The sequence below is a fragment of the Varanus komodoensis genome, unplaced genomic scaffold, assembly GCF_004798865.1.
Source record: "Varanus komodoensis strain SLA01 unplaced genomic scaffold, ASM479886v1 scaffold38, whole genome shotgun sequence".
NCBI lineage: Eukaryota > Metazoa > Chordata > Lepidosauria > Squamata > Varanidae > Varanus > Varanus komodoensis.
This window is the reverse complement of record NW_025335909.1, coordinates 8,634,513-8,643,510: the sequence shown is the minus strand read 5'-3', so window position 1 is coordinate 8,643,510 and position 8,998 is coordinate 8,634,513. Positions and strand designations below refer to the sequence as shown.

Sequence of the window (8,998 nt, the reverse complement as noted above, 5' to 3'; positions counted from 1 at the left end):
GGGGGGGGGGGCGTTTGTCGGCAGGGTGGGGCTCCTCGCCGGGCGTCGAGCGGGGCGGAGCGGAGGGCCGCGTGCGCCGCTGCTCCGGAGCAGGTAATGCAGCCCGGCCGGGTGCGGCGCCTGGGCGTGCAGGTGCTCGGGAGCCCGGGCGGGCGGGCGGCGGCTGGCGAGAGAGCGCTCCAGGGAGCCGGCCGGCGGGCTGGCAAGCCGGCCTTGTCCGGGGATGTGAGCGCGATTTGTATGGCCTTTTACTTAGCCGAGAGCCGGGCGGAGGGAAATGACGACGCCAGAAGGAAGTGAAAGCAGATTTTAGGGGCAGGGGTGCTGGAAACGGCGGAGGATGCTTTATTCTGCCTGGCTTGCAGGGACCGTCACGTACGGCTTAGTGCCTCCTGCAAGAGGGGCAGGTTTTTTGAAAGGGTTCTTTGAAAGGGTTAATTGAACAATACGGCAGATCCCCCCCCCCATGGGCATGGCGGGGGGGGGGAGCAGGCAATAATGCTTTTCAGGCGATGTGCGGCACATCCTGTTGCGGAGGTGGACTAGGCAGCTGGGTCTGTTATTCACAAAAGAGGAGGGAAAGATGGGCATCCTTTCCGAGGGGGCTGTGAGAGGCAGGCCCGAGTCCTCCCCCTGCGCCCCCCACCCTGCTCCCCGCTAGAAGAGCCGGCCTCTTCTGCACTTCACACAGCCCCTCTTGTGTGTCACAGGTGGTTTGGGAAACATTGCGCATTTCCATTGAAGGGATAATCTAGGCCTTTCCATGTGGGATGGAACATGGTCCTTTTGTTCTTCAGATTGTGTGCAAGAGGGAACTGTTACTCAGTTCTTTGCAGGGTGTGTGATCCAGCCTAAGGCCACTGGAAGTGATGTCTTGGGGCTGGGGAAGGGATGAGTAAAGCTGGACTGACTAAGGTGTAAACCCTGCAGGTTTCGGTGGGACCTACTTCAGAGGATTTGCGGACCTGAATGTTTTGCAGGCCTAAGTATTGCTGCCTATTCTTTTCCTGGTAACTTCTTCGTTGACTTTATTCCTCAAATTTATATGCTGTTTTCTGCAGAAGTGTCACATCAGTGCCTCTGCCTTCCCCACCCGGTTTCCTCCTGGTTTCTACTAGTCAGCATTTTGTTTGTAAGTTCCTTGGAGTAGAGGTCTGTCTTGTAAAATGCCTCAATCACTGATGGTACTCAGTGACCCAGTCCTATGCACATCTAGATAGAAGAAATTATTAAAACTCCCAGCATGCCCCAGCCAGCTGGCCTAGACAAATAGAGAGGACTGATAGGTGTCCAAACTCATAAAACCTCAGCTGATCACTCTTCTTGAGCAAAATGAAATTCCCTTGTGTGGAACAATGTGTTGTTGTGGCAGAGCTGAAGAAGGAGATAACGAAATGAGCCGCAAGCTGGCTAGAAACACCATTCAGTTTGATTTCTGTAGTTCGGTTTATTATCACAATTACTTAGTTTGTAAAGGTTGAGGTTAGGCTGCTTTGCATAGACAAGCAATGCTGAAAGCAGCACTTGCTCTCTTTGTGTGCCTATTATGGGAACTGCACTGGGATGTGTTTGCAAGACTCCTTCCACATGAGGGGCTTCAGCTGTGACCCACATAGCACCTGTGCGCTGCCCATCCCGATTCCTCTGCTCATCCATGGGGATGCTGCCAGATGCCCGGGCCTTCCGGAGCATCACGTTGGCCACTGATGGTGACCCTGTGGGGCAGAAGAGTGCTCGGAGGAGCTCTGCTGGACCGGGTCCAGCATCGCCCACAGGATTCCCCAAGTGGGAGATGAGCGCAGTGCCCATGTTCCGCAGCAACTGGTATGCAGCACTCGTGTTGCTAGGACCGGTGTCCCACTTCTGTTGCGTGCCGTGGCACGATGAATCTGTGTCTGTGTGCAGAACGCACAGGTTGGGTGCCGCTTGGGAGGCGGAGTGCAGAGGTGCTTGGGGTTAGAATTACGGGGCTGTTGGAAACCGACCAGGTAACAGCATGTCAGCTTCCTAGATGTGACTTCTCTTGAAAGAAACATAGTAAACAGATTAGCTGGGCACTGATGGAATTACTTTCTTTTCATTTGTGATGTGAAGCCTGGCTTGCTATAATTTGCTGGCATTAATTTGTGTCTGTCAATGCTTATGCACTGATGATTGTTTTACGGTAGTAAAAGATTAAGCACCGTCACTTGACAATGAGGTTTAGCACCTTTCTTCCCATATACAGAGGCTGCATGTTTGTTTTTCTGCCTTGCTGCATATCGTAACATTTTAATGGCGCTCTGTCGACTTGAAGTCAGATAGCTGTAATCAGCGTTTGTGTTTCTTTGTATGTACAGCATTGGGATTGCTCTGTCTCCTGATGAACTGCCTTTTCAAACATCATTGGATTTTTCAAGTTGAATCTTCATGCTTATTGCATCTGTCACGTCTGGGATGTGCTCCAAGCACGAGGCAGAGAGCGGATGCAACTCTGATGAAAAGGAAGGCCTGGAAAGCTAATACTGTAGCTCAGTGTTGTCGCCTGCAAGAAAGGAGGACCAAATGACCCCTGATTATTGCAAATTTATTGCATGCATGTTAAGATTGAACATATTAATATTCTCTTCATTAAATGGCTCATTTGAACATGACATATCAATTTAACCCACTGCAGTTGTTTGAGACTGTTTTTAAAATGCTTTAAACTATCTCATATGTTGGTTTACTTAAAAATAACCCATTTAATCTTTGATTTGCTTGGAACACCCAACTGGCTCCTGTTCATTAGAGCAGTTGGATGTGTGTGTGTGTGTGGGGTGCCTGAACCTATGGCAGCCTTCCTCAATTGAGTTTTGGACTTCCTCCCCTTTAGCTGCCGCTGGCATGGCCAGAGATGAGGAATCCTGGGAGCCATAGTCCAAAAATAGGCAGAAAGCCCAAGGGAGTCAACCCAGAATTCCCCATGTCATTTATAAGGGCCCTTTGGGCACTGCAAGCATGAACCAATGGAAAATTAGGTTACAAAGAATTTTGGGAATGATAGATTTTAGGAAGGGGCAAGACTTCTTGCAAATCCTTCGTCTCTTCCACAGAACCACAGTTTGCAGGGTTCTTTGAAAAGAAATAACCTCGAAGCCTGTCCGGTTTGATCTTATTTAAATGGGCCAGCATCACATGGAAGGGCTTGTTGCTCTTTTCTTGGTGAAGAAAAACTGGGCCTGGACTGTCTTGAACCAGTTAAATCTCCTCCTTGCCTGTCCCTACAAGATAAGGCAGATCCATATTAATGAACAGTAGTGAGCAGAGAAGGTAGATAAACACATGATATAGGAAGCTTAAGCCAAAAGATAATTTCTGTATTTGAGACTTCCTGCAGGAAGAGCTGCACTCGAGTTCCTAAGATTAATGCCTTTGTCAGGATAGGAACTACCAGGGGGAGGGCAGATGAGAATTTTACTGTGCTTTGCACTGAACCAGATTTTGAAAGCAGTCACCTGAGGAAGCAAGGAACGTTTGTCTAAAATAAGATTTGAAACATGCGTTTTACCATTTGTAACCGCCCTTCTGTGCTTAATGAGCCACAGGGCCTGCTTGTCACTGCAGGGGCAGCAACATGTGCTGGGTAGGTGTGCTGCCATTTCAGGGCATCATGTAATGGTTCTGTAGGAAATATTCCAGGGCAGAAGGATGCATCTGGTCAGAACGTGGCTGGAGCATCTTTTAAGTGGGCCTTGACATCCTGAAAGAGCCATGGGGGTTCATTTTGGGAAAGGACTGGGGACCGTCTTAATCTCCTCTAATGTAATTTTGCCTAACCTTTGTGTCCCATAATTCCATTTAAAAAGCAACGAGGCGGCAATGGAATTAAAATAATGCTACCACAAGCTTTAAACTGATTAAAATGAGGGTATAATCAGGTGTCTAAAGGAGGGAATGATTAGGCCTTGGGTTGAATTTTCTGGCGCATGGGAAGAGTTACAGTCTGTACGTGCACGGCAGCGCTAAAAACAACCGCAGTTGTTTTCTTGAGTCATGCCATGCAGGCATCACTAGTGAGCACCGAGATTCCAAATTAAAGTTTTTAAGGAAACACATGCTAACCAGTTTGTGAGAAGGATGAAGCGATCCGCGTCTCCTGCACTCATCTTCTAAATTTCACTGCTCATATACTGGCGCCATTATTACTTTATGTGGTACATGGAACCTGCGGGAAAGCGAAACTGGGCCTTGTGCATCATCTTCTTCTTGTTGACTTGACAGATTGTAGTGATTTAGCAGATTAAGATGATCATCGTTTGTGCTCCTGGAGATTGGAGGAAATAAGTGGTCCAGAGCAAGGGCGGGGTGGGGAGTGTTCAGTCCAAGGGTGCCAAGATAGACCATCACTTTATTCACTGGTTTTGGACAGAGAGGTATTTCCTTGAATGGAAGAACTGGTTGTGGGGTGCACAGCACCCCAATAAACTTTAATTTCCTCTGTTTGGTTGAGCATCTCATTGATAGACATGTTTTTAACACTAAAATGTAAACAATCATGCTATAACGGCTTTGACTGAAAAAGGCCAACCATATTCTTGGGATGGGTGTTATTGCTAGGGGTTCTCATGGCTTTCGAACTATGGACTTGTATCTTTGATGGTATTTATGGCCATTCGATTTTAGTTTTCATTTAGAAATAGCTCCCAAATAACTCCCACATTTTCGGTGTATATTTGGGATAATGAAGTGGAGCAATTTGTGCAATATTTGCCGGCAGAATCTGTCACTTTCAGAGTAACTTAAGAACAGTTAAGATTATAGATGCCAATTATAATGAATGAACAAGTCAGCTATTAAAATTTTAAGTTAAAATTGTAGGCTAAATAGGCTGTAAAAAGTTACTAAAATTCAGGTGATATTAACAATTTTGGATGACAGGCTGGACTTTGGTGGGTGCCCCACTGAAGAAGGCGCCAAATACGTTTGTCTGGACAGGGAATTCTTCAGCTGGAACACGTGATAGCTGAGATCCTCTCCGAGCGCTGCCAGCGCCCTTTATTGATGAGGGCATTTGTGCAAGTGACTTGTCCTGGGATCTGATTGGCAGACAAGCTCCTGGGGAGAAGCGGGTCCCTCAGGCCCCTGACTGCAGGCCAGATGTGGGGAGGCCTTTTTCGGCCGGAGACTGAATTGGCTCTGGGCGAGCCCATTGGGGGGCATGTGCCAGCCGTGGGTGTGGCTGTGCCACGGAAATGGACAGGGCAGCCGCTGCTGCGTGGCCCCAGCGTGATGGCCCAGATCCGTACACATGCTGCTTGTTTACTCACGCACACTCCCCCTGTAATGACAAAGGAAAACGGGCCAAGGATAGGCAGTGCAGCGAGGAGAAACAGCGCAACAGATAAATAATACACAGTTCAGTGGTTAAATGAGCATAGTCTTATGGTCAGATTTGCCCTGCTGTCCCGAAAATATATGAAGAAATATCAGTCACAATCTTTATTTAAAACAGTGATTCACATCCTGAGCTAAATCACTCCACTGCGTAGGCTTCATCCCTACTTTAAAAGGAGGAACGATCCGAGAGAGGTTCACTCTGTTGCTTGGCTTTGATTCTGCCAGAGACGCAGGCAAACAACAAATCTGATTCAAGAGCTGTTGGTGTTGCTTCAAAGACGGCAGCAATGAGGTTTTTATGGTTAAAACACCTTCAGGTTGCCAGCTCGCTTGAACCAGCTCCTGTTGGCCTGAGTTGTGTTGCTGTGTGGAGCTCAAAGTTGAAGTAGTACTGAAGCAGGAAGCTTGATGTGCTGCAGGACTTCACTGCGCTCCAGAGGAAGGCAGAGCTTGTAGCCCCTCTCTGCACATATACAAGTCGTGGGTGCACAGAGCAGCCTACCTTTCTGATTGCCTGTAAAAAGTGTTGGTATTGTTATTGCTGCGTACGCTTTTTTGGCAGTGTATCATTTTGCTGTCCCTTGTGACCAGCAGCAGTTCTCAGGAGAGGCAGACAGGTAGGCAAGGCTGCTTTGGATGGCACAGTTTACTCGGAATTCAGGAAGGCTGCAGATTAGAGTCCCCAGCCAAAGACTCCTCAGCAGACTTCGCAGCTGGGCAAGCTGGGCAGAGCTCCTCTCATGGTTAAAGACTGGAAAGCAGGGAGCAGAACTAAATGGCAGATCAGCCCTCTCAGTGAAGGGAGATCAACAGTCCGATCCCACAGGAATCAGTATTGCACCCAGTGCTTTTCCGCTTTTTCAAGACTGACCAGGCCAGGGGTGAGCAGAGAGGTGTCCAGGTTTGATGCTGACATAATTAGGGTGGTTAAAACAAAAGTTGGTTGTGACAAGCTCTAAAACAACCTCTCCTTTTGGGGAGAATGGCATCAAATCACTCGTGCAGCTCAATGCGGTTTTACTCCTTTTTTATAACATTAGAACCCAAAGGAGTCAGTCCATGTAGTGGATTGACGGGAAATTCAGGAGAGAGAGAAGCTAGTCCCTCTTCATGCAGCACATAGACAAGCTGTGGAGTCACGGTCACCAATTTGGGTGGCGTTAAAAGGGAGCTGGACAGCTTTGAGGAGGAGCCTTCAATGGTCAAGCTCCATCAGCCATCGATAGTCATTAGACCCGAGAGCTGGTTCCTGCTGGCAGAATCACCAGTGCATTGCTGAGGAACCAACGGAGGGAGAGCTGTTGTGTCCACATCCTGCTTTTGCGTTTCCCACAGGCAGTTGGTTGGCCACGATATGAATAGAATGCCTGGCTAGTTGGGCCCTTAGTCTAACCCACCACGATCCGTCTCTGTGTTCTTAGGGGACAGAGCAGTCAGAAAGGTAAATGGCTGCCTTTTTATTTTGAACGGGTAAAGTCTGAGTTGATGTCATGCGTTTGTGGGGGAAGAGAATAAGGCTACACAAATGTTTATTTTTCCAGGGTCAAAGTGCTCTCTAGTTGTTGCAGATTTTATCTTGTTGGAGTAATTGGGCCATATAATTAATTGCTCCTGTCTTTAAGCATTCAGGTATGTGTAATATAAACAACACCAGCAATTTTTCAAGCAAAGCGCAGTTAATGGCATAAGAGTTACTAAAACTAAATGTAGACTTGCAGTATTACAAGTAAATTCAATGATGCATTGAGAACTGTACCTGACTATTTAAGATGACTGAAATGTACTGTTTATAATCTGCCAAGCCAACTCCATTTCTTTTATCGGGTTTAGGTTGGCAGAGGGAGCAGTGTGGAGGCTTTTGTGTAGTGGGTTGCTTTGGAAATCTGGGCTCAGTTCCTTTGTTATAGTTCCTGACCTTGAGAAACCCCTGTTGTTTCATCCCATAACACCGTGGTAGACAGTTTGGTCTGACGCCTGAATTTAGCTGTGGCTGCAGTCAGACAACATGGTCAACCATGGCATGTACTAATCACAGTGGAAAGTCGTACCAGGAATTTAAATCGGAACACCAGCTTCCTGTTTGTATTTGGGTTATACAAATACAAACAGGAAGATTAGCCATCAGGTCTCTGGAGGCCACAGCAGCATGATGCGTGAATTGACCCTGTTTAATGCTGGCCACTACTGGAAATGCGCATGGGAAAAGGTGTGCTTCCTTCTCCTTGCTCATTTACTTCCGAACTGTCCATCTTGGAAGGGCCATCGCAGCCTTGCTCTGCACATTGGTGTTCGGCAACTGAATCAAAAAGACTATATTGCGTCCTCCTCACTTTCATTCATCGGAAATGCGGATAAGCCCTGCGTTGCATGCTCCTCTTGTCTAGCCCCCAAACCTAGTTGGCGCGAGCTGAGTCTGAGACTCCCTCCTGTGCCTGTTGCTTGAAGATCTGCCTAGTGCTTCCTTGCTGTCGACCTCACTGCTTAACAATATTCCCCACCATCCTATTCTGTCCAGAACTAAAGAGGATCCTTTAGGCATCGGATGAAGTGGGCACTAGTCTATGAAAGCTTTATACCATGATCAATGGATTATCTCCGAGGTGCCACAAGACACTTTGTTTTGCTGTTACACAGTCTAATGCTCCTCTTCAAATGGCTTGATATGGTGCTTTGTTTCCTTTACAACTACAACAACAAAAGTCTTGGAATTCGAGGACCCCTGAATTTTAAAATAAATGTTACCTGCTGTCAGACCCGTGCTTGGGAAATTACTGCCACCATATATCAAATCTTTTCTTTCTTGTAGAACTACTTCAACTTGGCTTTCTGAGGTAGGTAGAGAAGCCTTTGTGATCAAGACAAACTTGTTTTACATCTTGTAAATGCCCTCCTTATACTAATCAATGCTCAGTTTCATGGGCAACAGACACTTCAGGTTAACCCTAGGGGTTCTTCAGTAGCTCAGAATAATGACTCTGGGATGAAGAGGGATAAAGCCTGAAGATAAAGAACATCTGTACAAGAGAGGGACTGTGGCTGATCTTGAAAGCGTTTGTTAAAACAGATGTCGGAGAGGCTGTAATTGGTACCACAAGTGAGGGGTTTGACATAAAATTAACAGATTGAAATATCTAGATGTCCATTTTTGGTCCTTGATGCATATTATGGCCAGCAGGGTGATAGCTCCTGCTCAAATTTGTGTGCCATTTGGTAGTGGCAGAGGACTCTGTCCTGGGAGTGGGTTGTACGGTCGCCACAGCCTGGGCTCCTTCACTAACCTTGTGCTGCTTGTACAGTTTGAGGGGCTGCAGCTCGGTAGCCAAGCACCCGTTTTCTCTCTCGACCCGGCATGTGGGAGGTCCCAGGCCATGTCCTGGGCGCACCTGTTAAGGGAACAGGTGGTATGTACTTGGAAAGAACCTCTGCTGGTGATGCTCTGGAGCCACTGAGCAGGTAATACGGAGGCAGGTGGACTGATGGCCTGGCTTGGGATTAGGCAGCTCCCGGCGTTCCATTTCAGATCGCCAGTAATTCACTCCTCATGGCCTGTGAATTTCAGGGACGGTTGTATCTTCTCAGTAAGCTGGATGAGAGATGGAGAAGTCGGATTTTCTCTGACGCGTGGTAAGCACTACTGTTA

The 8,998-nt window shown here is 47.5% G+C and overlaps 1 protein-coding gene across 2 annotated transcripts in view; it reads left to right on the top strand.

Annotated features, from left to right (window-relative positions):
- Nucleotides 1–8,998, top strand: part of CORO1C (coronin 1C) — a 51,442-nt gene that overhangs the window by 6,553 nt on the left and 35,891 nt on the right. The gene's annotated exons all lie outside the window — the stretch shown is intronic.